The sequence below is a fragment of the Alosa sapidissima genome, chromosome 11, assembly GCF_018492685.1.
Source record: "Alosa sapidissima isolate fAloSap1 chromosome 11, fAloSap1.pri, whole genome shotgun sequence".
Taxonomy (NCBI): Eukaryota; Metazoa; Chordata; class Actinopteri; order Clupeiformes; family Clupeidae; genus Alosa; species Alosa sapidissima.
The window spans coordinates 25,826,248-25,840,436 of record NC_055967.1 but is presented as its reverse complement, the minus strand read 5'-3'; positions in this window follow the sequence as shown (position 1 = coordinate 25,840,436).

The following is a 14,189-nucleotide window of genomic DNA, read 5'->3' as shown; positions in this document are numbered from 1 at the left end:
TTAGTTTACCGTGGTGTATGACTTTAAACAGCGAGTGTGCTTGGTATGATGATCAGCTCCTCTAATGCAGGGTAGGACTACGTTTTGACAAGTATACAAATTCACCTTGTTCTTAATTGCCCCATCTGAAATGACTTCTCTACTTTTGCTGCCTCCATCCTTTCTGTATTTGTTGTGTAAAACATTGTATATGATGGCACTGAAGTCTTAAGTTAGTGAATTGGCTAACAGTGTTAGTTGGTAACCAAATAGCCTACACATTGCGCTACACGCTGCGTAGGCTACGTGCATTCTCTCTCAGCTGATTTGCGTTCAGTAGCCAAGTGCGTAATATTGCAAAAGTTTGAAGTTGAAAAAATAAATGTGTTTATACAACAATTGGGTTCTATGGAACTATTTATTTGTTTCTGATTGGCCGAGAGACGTTCCATGAGTTGGAATATCCCTGGACATTTCAACTCAGACTCAGCACAGCTAATAATAAATCACTCCGCGATACAATGTGAAGATTTGACACCCAGCTCTCCACTATTTCAAGCAATGGGTTACTCCTTAGCAAACCATAACGAAACAGTGCTTCACCACATCTGTGGATTAAGCCACACAGTCAACTCAATGTAAGTAAGATAAACGAGGATGTTAATTGTTCTCAGCATTGCCAGCATTGTGTATAATACTGCACTTTTTACCCCCCCCCCCATTAATGCACAAATAGGCTGACACCAGACATAATTTCACTGCATTTCTTACTTCCAGTAACTATATGCATGTGACAATAAACTTCCTTGTATTCTTGTATAATATGATTGTCACTTGGAGGAGACTTGTAGATAACGTTAGCATAATTAGCTAACCGCTGCTAACGTGCTAGCATCGTCACGTCAGGCTGTGCACAGTAGTGTAACATTATTCACTATACATTAATAAAGTTGAGTGGTTCTGCAATGTAGATTATGTTTCCGTTTTTTTGCAGTACCATGTCCCTTACATGACATGGCCCAGTGTCCTTGTAACATGCATGCAGCAAACCTAGATATGAATGTGATTTCCACATTTCTTTCAAGAAGACATGTAAACCACAAAGACCTGTAACGAGGGGTCTGGAATGTTGGTTACCTAGCAACCAAGACTGTTGTTGCCTGCGCCACTCGGCCTCCGGCCTCGTGGCTATGGCCGAACAACACCCGTGGGAATAGCCATGACCAACCCCACTCTCACTCGTGCTATATTGCTTAATTATTGTAGCCTACAGAAAATAAATAGCCTATCATACTGTCAGTTAATTGCCTACAGTGCAGTGAAGAGTTTGGAGAGTAAAGTTATAGGGCAACTTGAAGTTTTATGAAAATAATTTACGAACCAGAACATAAAGACCATGAAGCTTCTATTTCTTGCAGCTGTTAAAACAGCCGCTAGATAGTTTAAATACCCACCAAAATTCGTTTTTGCAGTACAGATTATTTCTAAGTTATTTGTCTACTACTGGCTGATTTATCAAACGAGTGCTTTCTCGTTCATCCTCCGCAAACTACAGGTGTTTCGGTAGAGAGCCATTGAATAAGCGATGCCAAGCAATTTCTGTAACACTTTTTGTGACATTCAGCAAATATCTCCTCATTTAATGTAAGTTCCTTCGGACAATAGGCCTACATTCTACTCTACGTGCAGTTGTCCTCCATCTCAGTTGCATCAGTTTTCTAATTTTGAAGGTTTTAAAACATTATTATGCTTCACTGAATCCTTCTCCTTTTCTTTCATTTGTCCAGCAACGTTTCCATTGAACCTAGCCATTTATGATGGATTACACACTCGACATTCTGAAATGTCCTGCACGATCAAGGCCAAATTAAGTTATCACGCAGCCACTGTGTCCGCAGCATCAGTGCTGACGGTGATGGTGCGTTTCTGATGTCAGATTATTATGTAGGCTAGCCTACTAGACTGTTCTCACGTTGCAACGCTTTACTTATATGAACTAGCATTAATCAATATGAGGGGCAGAGGGGGATAAATGTTGTCCCCCCCCCGATGATAAAAATAATTTAGCAGAGGTAGGGATAGGAAAACCAGAGGGGGGGGGGGGGGGGCGGGATCCTCACCATCTCCCCCCCCCCCCCCTACAAATCGCACCCTGAGTTTATCCACCTCTTACTAGAGTTTATCCACCTCCCAAAAGAGTTTATTCACCCATTGCAACTAGCCAGTACTCCCATTGAGCTACAATGCTATCTAAACATGCCTTTTTTGCCTCTTAACAGACTCAAAATGTCATTAAAATGTCTGTACAATATGAACAGAGTCCTAAGGTGACAAAGCAATGCATTTTCTACTCTAACTGCAGTAATGGGAATAACGGCATTATAAATAACAGCGTTACTTTTTCAGTAACGAGTAATCTAATTGATTTGTCTTCCCATTTTAATAACGCCGTTACCGTTAATGCCAAAAAATCCGGCGCGTTAATTGAAGCTTTTTTTTCATCAGACGACGCTGAGAGGAGAGGCAGAGACTTTTTCCTTGGTTAGCGGGCAGTGCACGAGATGACGCATGAATGCTGACGATTGGCTGAGGTCGAGTAAAATCTCATGGTAAGCCAATCAGAGGTAGAGTTGGGCGGGTGTTCGAAAGCACGCATAGTCGGACACAGGGGGTCAAGAGCGTGCAGATTAGCTTCGGCATGTTAGCATACGCCATTTTCAAGTATGGCGCCGCATGGAGCATTTGGAACCAGCTCCATGCACGAAAATCCGTGTTGGGCACGAGCTCTCATGCGCGTACATGTTGGTGGGCGGGTACCTATCCAGCGGCTACAGCCAAACATTATTCAGTGCGTATTTCTTGAGGAGCCTATGAGAAGACGTGTATATTATGGTTATTTATGAATCATATGACAAATAAAGAAAGTGTATTGATCTTGTTTCGTTGTTGTTTGTCCCAAACAAAAATAGCCTAAACATGATTAAATACAATAAATTACACAACAGCGGCATAAAGCCCTTGTCTCGTTACACCCACCATGGTCACACGTTGCTGTCAACCCATAGTCGCCCCCGTTTGAGCTTGCCAGAGGCTGAATCGGTAGGCTACTACATTGAAACACAATTATTGCCGCGAGGCATTCCAGCCTACAAATTTAATAAAAGTAAACCATGCATAATAAAAAAAAAATAGCTCAATTTAGGCTACTTCGCTACACAATAAGGTTTCCATTAGAGCACAGCGCACGTTCAATGAATGAGTGAAAGGGACTGCCTTGTCTCACAATAAACAGCTGGAAATTCCAACACTTTTTCAACTACACAAAACTTTACAGTGATCATCAAATACCCCGTAGATTTAAGTGCCCATCAGTCTCAACATTTAACTATATATTAAAAGTCCAAAAGTAAATTAAATCCCATACCAAAACCGAAAATCGTCTGCTTTTGATAGCCTAGTATGCCGCTCCAAATAAATCGCATGTCTCACAATAAAACGCACAATGTAAGAAATAATGTTCTGCCTCGAATAAGCCTACCCCAAATAAATACCTGTGCTTTGCGAAGCCTAAGTAGGCTAAATAGCAGACCCCGGACATAATGTAGGATTTACGGAAAGTATGCAATCATACGATGTTGGACGCCTGACGATGCTGGCCGTCTACTGTGCCTCTGACTCCGCTGCCTCATTTGGATGGTAGCCTAACTCGACAGGTGAGCGCGAAGATTGGATATCGTATATGCAGACTACATTCTCTTTAACGTTACTTTACCATCTGCGGTGTACAACCCAAAGTATTTCCAGACACCACATTTTAGATGAGTTGGGGACGTAATTGTCCGCTCATGCTGGCAAACAATAAAATAAAAAACAAACTAATCATAGACTGTAAAAATGTGCCACACATGGCACTAAAAACCGAATAGTTTATTTATAGTTCGACAACGGATATTTCACGTCATGTTCGAATGCATATTTGCAGCAGCAGGACGTCAGGCAGACCGCTCTTGGTTAGAGCCGCTGTTATCCAATGAAATTAAGTTGCGCTTCAGGGCGACTCCACTGGACTCCACGCGCGTTCCCGAGCAACTTTTTCTTCTTCTTGTTACGTGGCAAGCAAAGTATGTGCATTATCGCCACCCTCTTACTGGAGGACGACTCTCTTTTTACAGAATATCCAATAAAAATCGACGTTGGTTCATGCGTCATTTCCAGCTTTAGAACTTGGCGCATGGTCAGAGCCGACTGGCGCTGGATCCGAGCCCCAGTGTTCAATATGGCGTTGACTATGAATTGGCCGGATTTACTAGCCTAGCCTCTGCCATTCATTGGTATGGAGGGCGGGACTTAGTCACTCTCTCCAGTTATATATAATACCTCCATGGTCGGACACACTACAAACAGCAAAAGACTCAGTCAACGAGAGACACAGGTATGGCGAGCCCAATTAATCCATAAGTAGCCTTCTCTAAATGTTTTTTTAATTTTAAAGGCCTGTTATTTCATGGATCCAGGATACTATGCATCCTGGTAAAGTTCCCTTGGCCTTTGGAATTAAAATAGCCCCACATCATCACATACCCTTCACCATACCTAGAGATTGGCATGGTTTTAGCCTATTAGCTTAAGGTGACCAGATTTCTGAGACAAAATCCTGGGACATTTTCAGTTGAGAAGCATAAAACGTGTAATGTTTTAATCGTTGTAAACTTAAAACGGGGACACTGTCCCAGGGGCATCACTAGACTAGATCTGCACTAGTCCACAAGCCCCCCTAAGTGTCCGTTACATTATAATATTCAGATTTATATTGAACACGCACATGCATTTTAATTTCCGTTAAAGAGGGGTGGAGGTGGGGTCACATTTGAGTATTTAAAAATTTACTCGAAAGTAATGCATTAGTTACTTTCAGAAGTAACTAGTTACTTTTATAATTTGTAACTGAGTAAGTAATTTAGTTACTTTTTGGAAGAAGTAACTAGTAACTAATTAGAAACAGTTTGTACTTTGAATTTTGACATTTTGAGTCTGCTGAGGCAAAAAAGGTATGAGCCATGTAAAAATCAGCCAGATTTCTCCTTTAAAGACCTGTTTTGGTCCCAAGAAATGGAGGTGTATGCTGCATTCCTGTCATTGTGTGTATCTTTTCCATATGTAAGCTACCATTACTTGAATCTGTTGAAAAATAATTTGTGTTTCACATCTCAAAAGGTAATGGATGTAAACACAATGAATATTCTAAATAATATGCCAAATCATATTTTCTAGATAATTCAATTGGTCATGTACATGTGGCACAGACTTGCTCCAAGGTCAAGAGAAGTGTGCTTGCATATGGAGTAAAACATAAACAGTGTTGGTGAAATATTTAATTATCGAATTCATGCATGAATTATCATGAATTCATGCATGAATTAATTTATGATTTGTTCATTACTTAATTCCTTAATATCTTATGAATCATCAGGAATTTACATGAGTTCATAGTCTGTCATTCATGACCTCATACATGAACAACACATCAACTAAACCATTAAGTATGGTGAGTACATCATTATGATTTATGATTTATTAAGAATGAACATGATGATTTCTTTCTCTGCCAAAAATGTGGTGATCACTACTCAAATTCTGATTTAAACACAACTTGTGCAGTTCTCTAAACACATGCAATTGTTCACACTTTAGTTGAGGGGCCACAAACATGTTGAACTCATGAGTAATTAACCTGGCATACATGTAATCATGATGATCATGCTTAAGAAATCATAAATCATAATGATGGATCCACCGTACCTAATGCTTTAGTTGATGTGTTGTTCATGCATGAGGTCATTAATGAGATACTATGAACTCATGTAAATTCCTGATGATTTGTAAGATATAAAAGAATGAAGTAATGCATAAATCATGAATAATTCATGCATGAATTCATGATAATTCATGTACCCTTACCGTAAAGTGTTATTTTAAATCTGCTCTCGTGTAGAGAGGAGAACAGAACTGTAATGTGCACACATGCAGGGTGGTAATGGAGACCAAGCACCATGACGTTGCCACAGAAACCCATTTTACTGGTGAAGACAATCAACCAAAATGATAAAGAGAAATAAATTACTTTCTGATATCATCGAGATATGAGAATACAGTTCAAAGGCTCACAATGAGTAATTGACGGTGACAATTTGCTATTATGGAAACCAGACCATGTATAAATCGCAAGGCATGTGGCTAGAATAGTTTACGTCTAATAAAGTAAGAACAATTTTCCTTAATTAATACAACACATATCTATTTGATTGAAACTTTCCAATGGTGTCCTTTAGAAGAATTAATTAAGTATGATCAGTTATACATGTCTTGTGTGCTTCTGACACACTACATATAGTCGCATGCTTGTCATTTAATAGAATGTTGAATAGAGCCTGTAGCAGCAGGTCCCTAGACATCATTTCCATGTGCTGATATCAAAAATTAACTTCCTTTCACCACTGCTTTCTGTGTGTCAGTTAAGGTGCATTATAGCCTAATATCAGTCAGCTGATGTCATTCATTACTGTTGTTATGAATAAAATTACATGAAGTGCTGATAGAAATGCAATGATTTGTTTACTTAGACTTGTAAATGTCAAAATGTCAGCCAACATTGCAACCATTCAATCATACAGATAGGCCTACATTAGCCACACCTGTAACCACTTTTATTAAGACCGCACAGCGAAGGTATATAGGTTTAGTCAGATTTTTTATTTATTTTTTCTCGCATGGCCAATTTTCCGTCAAAGATTCCTGGGACACCGAAAGACCGGGGTGCACGAAACTTGGTGGGCATGTAGCCCCACAAGGATAGCATGGAATCATTGTTTTTCGTTTTGATCTGTAGCCCAGCCGCTGGACTGGAGGGCGGACACAGTTTTTTTGTATGTTGATCTTAAGGGGCCATGTCAACCCATTCCATAACCACTCATTTCATGTATAGCGCCACCTAGTTTAAAACGAAAAAGTAAAAATGAGGTGTCTCACAGGTATCTGTGACCTAACATGGTCAAAATAGTATGAAATTTGAAGTGTAGGATCAGTATGACACCCTCTGAATGCACGCCAAGTTTTGTTGAATTCCGTTCATGGGGGGCCATACAATAAATTAATTTATGTTACTGTACACCAACTGGCCTGTAGGTGGCCGGACACAGTTTTCTGTGAATAATATCTCGAGAACAGTAGGGCCTAGGAGGACCACCTTTTTTTTGTATGTTGGTCTTCAGGGGCCATGTCAACCCATCCCATTACCACTCAATTCATGTATAGCGCCACCTAGTTAAAAATTAAAAAGCAAGTTGTAGGTGTTGTAATCACAATATCTCTGGCTGACATGATCAAATCTGCACGAAATTGAAAGTGTATGATCATTATGACACCCTCTCAATGTATGCCAAGTTTCGTGGACTTTCGTTCATGGAGGGCCATACAATAAATTAATTTATGTGTACATTTAGTGACCGTACACCAACAGAGTTTTCTGTGAATATCTTGAGAACAGTAGGGCCTAGGATGACCAATTTGTTGCTTATGTTTGCCTCCAGGGGTCATGTTAACCCATTCCATATGCACAAATGTGCATAAACAGATATTCACACACACACATACATTCACAGTAATCATACGTATGACACATACACACACAGTAGACATATGTACACATGCATGCACATGCAAACACAGGCACACCCACAAGCACATGCACGCATGCACACACACACACAAACACACGTAAACACATACACGCACACATGCACACAATTCAATAATTTCTCAGAATTATGAACAGGCAAGATGCTCCTTGGAAGAGTAGTTTCCTGCTGGAAGTGGTGTTGGCTGGCCAATAGGTGGCACTCTTCTCTGTGGCCAAAAGCCAATCCCAATGTCCTATTGCAGTGACAGGGACACTGTACTGCAGGAGATGTTTTCGTTTGCATGAATGTTAAATTGAGGTCCTGACTCACCATGGTTGTTAAAGATCCCATGGCACTTAAGTATAAGTATATATACTCTTCTGATCCTGTTTGACCCTGAAATTTGGTCTCTGCTTTTATCCCAATCCGTGAATTAGTGAAACACAGCACACACACAGTGAGGTGAAGCACACACTAATCCCGGCGCAGTGAGCTGCCTGCATCAACAGCGGCGCTCGGGGAGCAGTGAGGGCCTTGCTCAAGGGCACTTCAGCCATGCCTACTGGTCGGGGTTCGAACCGGCAACCCTCCGGTTACAGGTCCGAAGTGCTAACCAGTAGGCCACGGCGTCCCCCAAAATCGCAGAGTAGGTGGTTCCCTGATTTGCTTTATTTATGTACACATACATAAAGACACACACACATGCACACACACATAAACACACACACACACACACAAAGACACGTAAACACACACACACTACACATGCACACATACATACATGCACAAACACGCACACAAACACATAAACACACACACATGCACCCATACAAACACACCTACATACACAAACACAAGCACACACACACACACAAAAACACACACAAAATACATATACACAAAAACAACCACACACTCTGCACACACTCAATTAGAAACACACAAAAAAGGAACAAAGTAGGAAATGAACACAATTTGACAAGCGTGACTTATTTTTGTGGAAAGAATGTGCTGGACTGGGCGGCGGTCATATTTTGTACCGCTTTGCGGTACATCTAGTTTAGTATGTCTCAATCAGACATTGGAATAACTTATTATGTTGAACATTTACAGTAATTTTCTATTTTACTAGCCTGTCAGTCTTGTGGACTCACTGTCATCATCATGAGTATTTGAAGTTAGGTAGACTATTCAATCTTCACTGCTTCTCTAAAGGCCTAGTAGCTACCAAGACAGACGAGCTAGATAGGCTACGTCACGTCCCTACAGAGCCAATGATAGTGCATTCTACAGACCGCTCTGTGCACAACGCATAGGCTATTTCAAGTGGAGAGAAAATACTTAATTGAACATATGTATGTATGTAGCTTTTCGATACATTTCCTGGGACAGATTATTAAAAAGAAGGACAATCCTGGTAAAACCAGGACAGATGGCAACCCTATGTTCACTTCATCATAATGTAGGCTAATATGCCGTAGGCCTACATCTATCTTTTTGCCGTCCGGCATGGCACCATCAAATGGTCTGCAAATGGTCAATATTCACAAAACGTGCGCTCATTTTACTAAATTTTGTAATTCTTTGTAAAATAAGTGCAATTTAGGACAATGAGTGCACATTCTCTCGCTACAAAAATATCTTGCAATGACACCTCCTTGGCTCCATACCCAGGTGTTGTTGTTGTTGTTGCTGAGGGTTGTTGTTGTCGCTGAGGTCACTGGTTCACCTTGCAAGAGTTTTTGCTCTTATGAGCTGTAATCCTTTAGTTCTGTATAATACAGACATCTACCAAAGAGGTACATGTAAGTACATTCTATGAGCTAAAGCAAAGATGGAAAGTGCTTAGTCAAACTCTCTCTCTCTCTCTATCTATCTATATATCTATTTATCTATCTCTATGTTGACATGGTTTGTTGTCGTGAATGAAGAGTCACACAATCCTTGCCAGTGATCATTCACCTGCAGCATTCCTCTTGAAGTCACGCCATTTGTGTCCTTTGATGCCAAACCATGACACCAAACTGGTGAGAATGGGCGGAGGTGTGTGTGTGAGAGAGAGAGAGAGAGACCTTGTAGATTGCCACCTGCACATGCAGATGGTGTCACACTCGTGTCTCAGTCTGTCCTTTGCTCAGTGTGAGGCATGTTCTCCACATGGCATTGGTGACAGCCTCATGAAACACGAGGCCTGCAGAGCTTAATCAGATTAAGGCCGGTCTGATAGCGGCCCAATGGGGGCCACTCAGTGGAGGAAGCACCTGTAGGGTTTCCCATAATGCCGTGGGACAGGGCTAAATAAACACAGCGAGGCACGACTCTACCAAAGTTCGCTCCCAAGTGCACTGCTCTGAATTCACTGATAAGGCCATTCCTCCAGGCCTGTAGCAGCTGACTGTGGAGTTATCAACAGTAATTAAGGCAGGACGCCTCAGTGGCTTTGCATCTGCTGCCAACGGGTGGATTTTTTTAGGGGCAAGGTCGCCATTTTAAATGCTTTGGGTATATATACACAAGGGGCAAAGTCTCCATTTTTAAATACAGTATATGTACACAGTTGTATATGTTTGAAAGTTCAACTCGCAGAAATCCCAGATAGTAAGTCCTTTTTGCCACACAATTCCCTTGAATACATATAGAAATGCATATTAAACTGGTTACATTATGAATCCAGTATCACATAACATTTGTATTAGACCTGACATATTGTATAAAATATATATGTTTACTATGGTTTATTTCACACATGACCCTATTAATATTAATTACTCCTTTATAATGTATCCTGACATTACACCTTGCAAAGCAGGGTGCCCATTGTCTGGCTCAATGGATGGGTCATAGCGCAGTAGATTTCGGAACCCCCATGTTGGCTCCCTTGTTTGGTATAGAAGATTGTTAGAGTCCATTCTCATATTGCATTGAACTGTATTGTTTAGAATACAAAATACAGCATGTTCCAATCTAAATGCACTGACAGTCCTCAGTACCGTTACCTAGGAAATCAGGAGTGAAATGGCTTCATCAATAGAATACCATACTTTGTGGCCTTTGTGTCAGAGTTATGCGATGGGCACAGTTGCAGGGCTGCTACTTGCTGTGATAGACAGAGAACAAAGCAGTCCTGACACGGCTGCTCTGCTGACATCAGTGAAGTGCTGTCAAGCTTGAAATGCCAGGTCCTTCTACGATCTGACAATGGTACCTCAAAATAAGCAATGGGGCCGAACGCTGAAAAACAAATGCTTGCACTAAACTCTGAAATATCTGAGGTGTCTACAACAGATTTCACACAACAGAATGTTGCTGTCTGTCCTTGTTTAAGAACAAATAGCTAAATATCTACATTTGAAGTTAGAATATACCTTAAACAAATCTCAAAGAATATTTGGTAACATTTTATACAAATGACTGTATTTCCACTCTACGTTTGTCATGTGTCGTGCATAGCCTTGGCATTTAGTTTAGTGCAGCAGTTTACTGATTCCATATAGGCCTAAGTCCACATAACAAAAGTTGCAACCAAGGATTATAAGGATCTAATATGAGAGTGGATATTAAAGCCTGGGCTATACACTGGGTCCGCAACTGAACCATTTCATTTGCGGGAGTAACAGAGTTTTAGAAGACTACGCACTCCGCATCGCTTTCGGACATACAGTGGGCGTTACTTTCAAATGGCCACTTCAGTCGCGCATTATGCAGCGTGAAGCTGCGTGAAACTTTAGTACCACTTTCAGCCACTGTGCGTCGCTCTGCCACTGTACATCGCTCTGTCAGTAGCCTGCCTGCCGCCCCTTCTGAAAAAGCAGGAGGCTACATTTAAACATAATTGTTGCCGAGAGGAATCCCAGCCTACGAATTCAATAACAAAATAAATCATGCATAATTAAACATTACCTCAATTTAGGCTACTTCGGCATGGCTACGTAGAACGCAAGTATACGCCATATACCCACCTCAAAATTTTGGTTATTTCAGTATACCCACCTAAAATGTTCAGTATACCCACTTAAAATTCATTTTTCAATATTTAGAATAGCACAGCCACGTTTCATCAACGGCCACTTCTCATGGAAGCCTTGTAATTTAACAACACAACGATATTACACTTTACAATATTAATTCGGAGATTGCGGCAGTCATGGATTCTCCGTCAGTTGTTTCCAGATATGAAACCATGCAGCGTTGACCACTGGCACTGCTTTCTATGGGGACGAATGGCTGAATGTCAGATCACAGCCATGTTTAACCGGTATCACTTATTGCCAGCATCAATCAGCCTTCCCCCCAACCCCGAGCTGCCAGGTTAAAGCAGCAGCACAGCAGCATTCCAGGTTTTTAGTTGGGGACAACCAGGGGCGGAGCCAGACATTGTAAACATTCGGGGTTTAGCCCATTTAATTTTTTTTTAAATAACCCCCTAACTATATAGTTCTCAGTAAAAATGTCAAGGTTTTTTTGCCTGAAATTGCACTGTGCCTATTTACAAGGGCATTGTTCCCACCTCTTTTGGGGTCAACCATCAAGTGCTGGACCTCTATAGAAAGCTGAGAACCTGTAGCTTTCGTAGGAAGCAGTCAAGATAACTGTGTGATGTACTGACAAAGAGCTACAGAGGCTAGAATATAGTTTTTTCTTTCTGCCGGATTACAAGCATCTCTGAACTGACCACATTTCAGCCCTCTAGGTCACTTGATATCCCTTAGAAACACAACTAAGCCCTAGCAACCAGCTGTGTGCAAAAGTTGATCAATATAGAATGAAAATATGAGTGCTTTAGACTATTATTTGCCAAGGTATGCCCATGCGTTTTGTAAAATGCCTATGGATACTCCCCATAGGACTTTTTGTTATCCAAAATGCATACTGACAATCAAATGCACATGAACCCCTTTGTGTAGAAGCATAATCCTGGTCTCAAATGAAAGGTAACACTTTGAGGTTTCTTGTGGACTATTTAGATTGTATGTCAGGTGTTCTGATATAGACTGACTACACAAAATATGGAATAATTACAAAAAAAAGTCTCAATTTTTGCATTTACTTTGTTGGTTCAATGAGTGTGTATAAGATAGACTATACATCTGTACAACTAATATTGGATAATACAACATGAAGATTCAATTTCTATGGATTCTTGTGAATATTTCAGTACCCAATATGAGGCATCTACTTATTGTGCTGCAGCTACACTGCAGCCAGAAGTCAGGGTATCACCAAAAGCGGAGGAGGGGGAGGGGGGCATTTTGGATCAAATTTAATTGAGACATAATCAAATTAATCTGAGAATGTAAAGCACTATACAGATTGTACATGAAAAAAAGTTGTCATTTTTGGATTCCCAAGAGTCAAAACTTTGAAATGGTGTATAACATTACTATGCTACATAGCAATATGGTGCATACAATTGATTTAGAATGTTGGGGGGAGGTGGGGGAGGGGGGTAACCGTCCCGCCAGCGGGACACTGAAAGTTATTTGGCTAAATAATGACTTTTAGTGAATTTTGTGTAAACTAATGGACACATTGAGACTTAAAAAATGTGAAACTAACATTCAACAGATTCAAGGTATCTGACTGGCACTACACTGTGACACAAAATTATAGTTTTGGGTCTTTCAAGAGGCAATATCTGTTCATATCTGTTTAGCATGTACTTAGTTAATTAAGCGTTTCTTATGGTTTGTATATTATAGTATTTGTTTATTTTCATTAGGCTATTGTTTGATATGACATTATTGTTTATTATTGCTATTCTCCTTCTTCCTCTTCCCTGATCTCATCTGTGACAAATATATAGAATATCTTATACTATAATATACATAATATTATGATATAATTACAGTATGGCCAGTCATCATGATACAAGGGTATTTTAGAAGGAATGCATTATCATCTTGACATAGGCGTTTCTAAATTATATTAATTTTGTAATTTAGCAAGATTATTCATAGGTTTCATCAGGCCCCTTTACACAGGTGCATAAAATCAAGCACCTAGATTATGAATGCAGACTGCATGGTGCTTGATTAACACACTTATGGAAAGGGCCCTTTCCTCTCAATATATCATTGTAATGTTTTTTTTTTTTAGTTAATAATTAGTTAGGCAGCCAAAACAACATAACATGACTTTTATATTTATGTGGACTCTTGGATTATAAGATATGTGGTGGTGGATAGGATATCAACAAGGTTTTTTAAGGTAGGCTTATGCAACATATGACACTGAAAAGTTGACATGGGCAGATAACTGTTAATGGTAGCCTAATTTATTACAAGACGAGTATCACTTTGTTTTGGGAGCTGGAATTTCATATTCTGCAGTAGGCTTAGCTAGCCTATGAGAGTATTGAATTTGCCTTTTCCGCCGACGAACGAGGACATTTAACGTTAACGTTAAGCATTTAGGGAGCTAGCCAAGTAGCCTAACGTTAGCCTGCCTAACTGACAGAAAGCTCTTAAAGTGAAATCACCAACCTGAAACAACACCATCCGTCAGTTCACTGGGCGATGCTGTTGCTTGAACGGA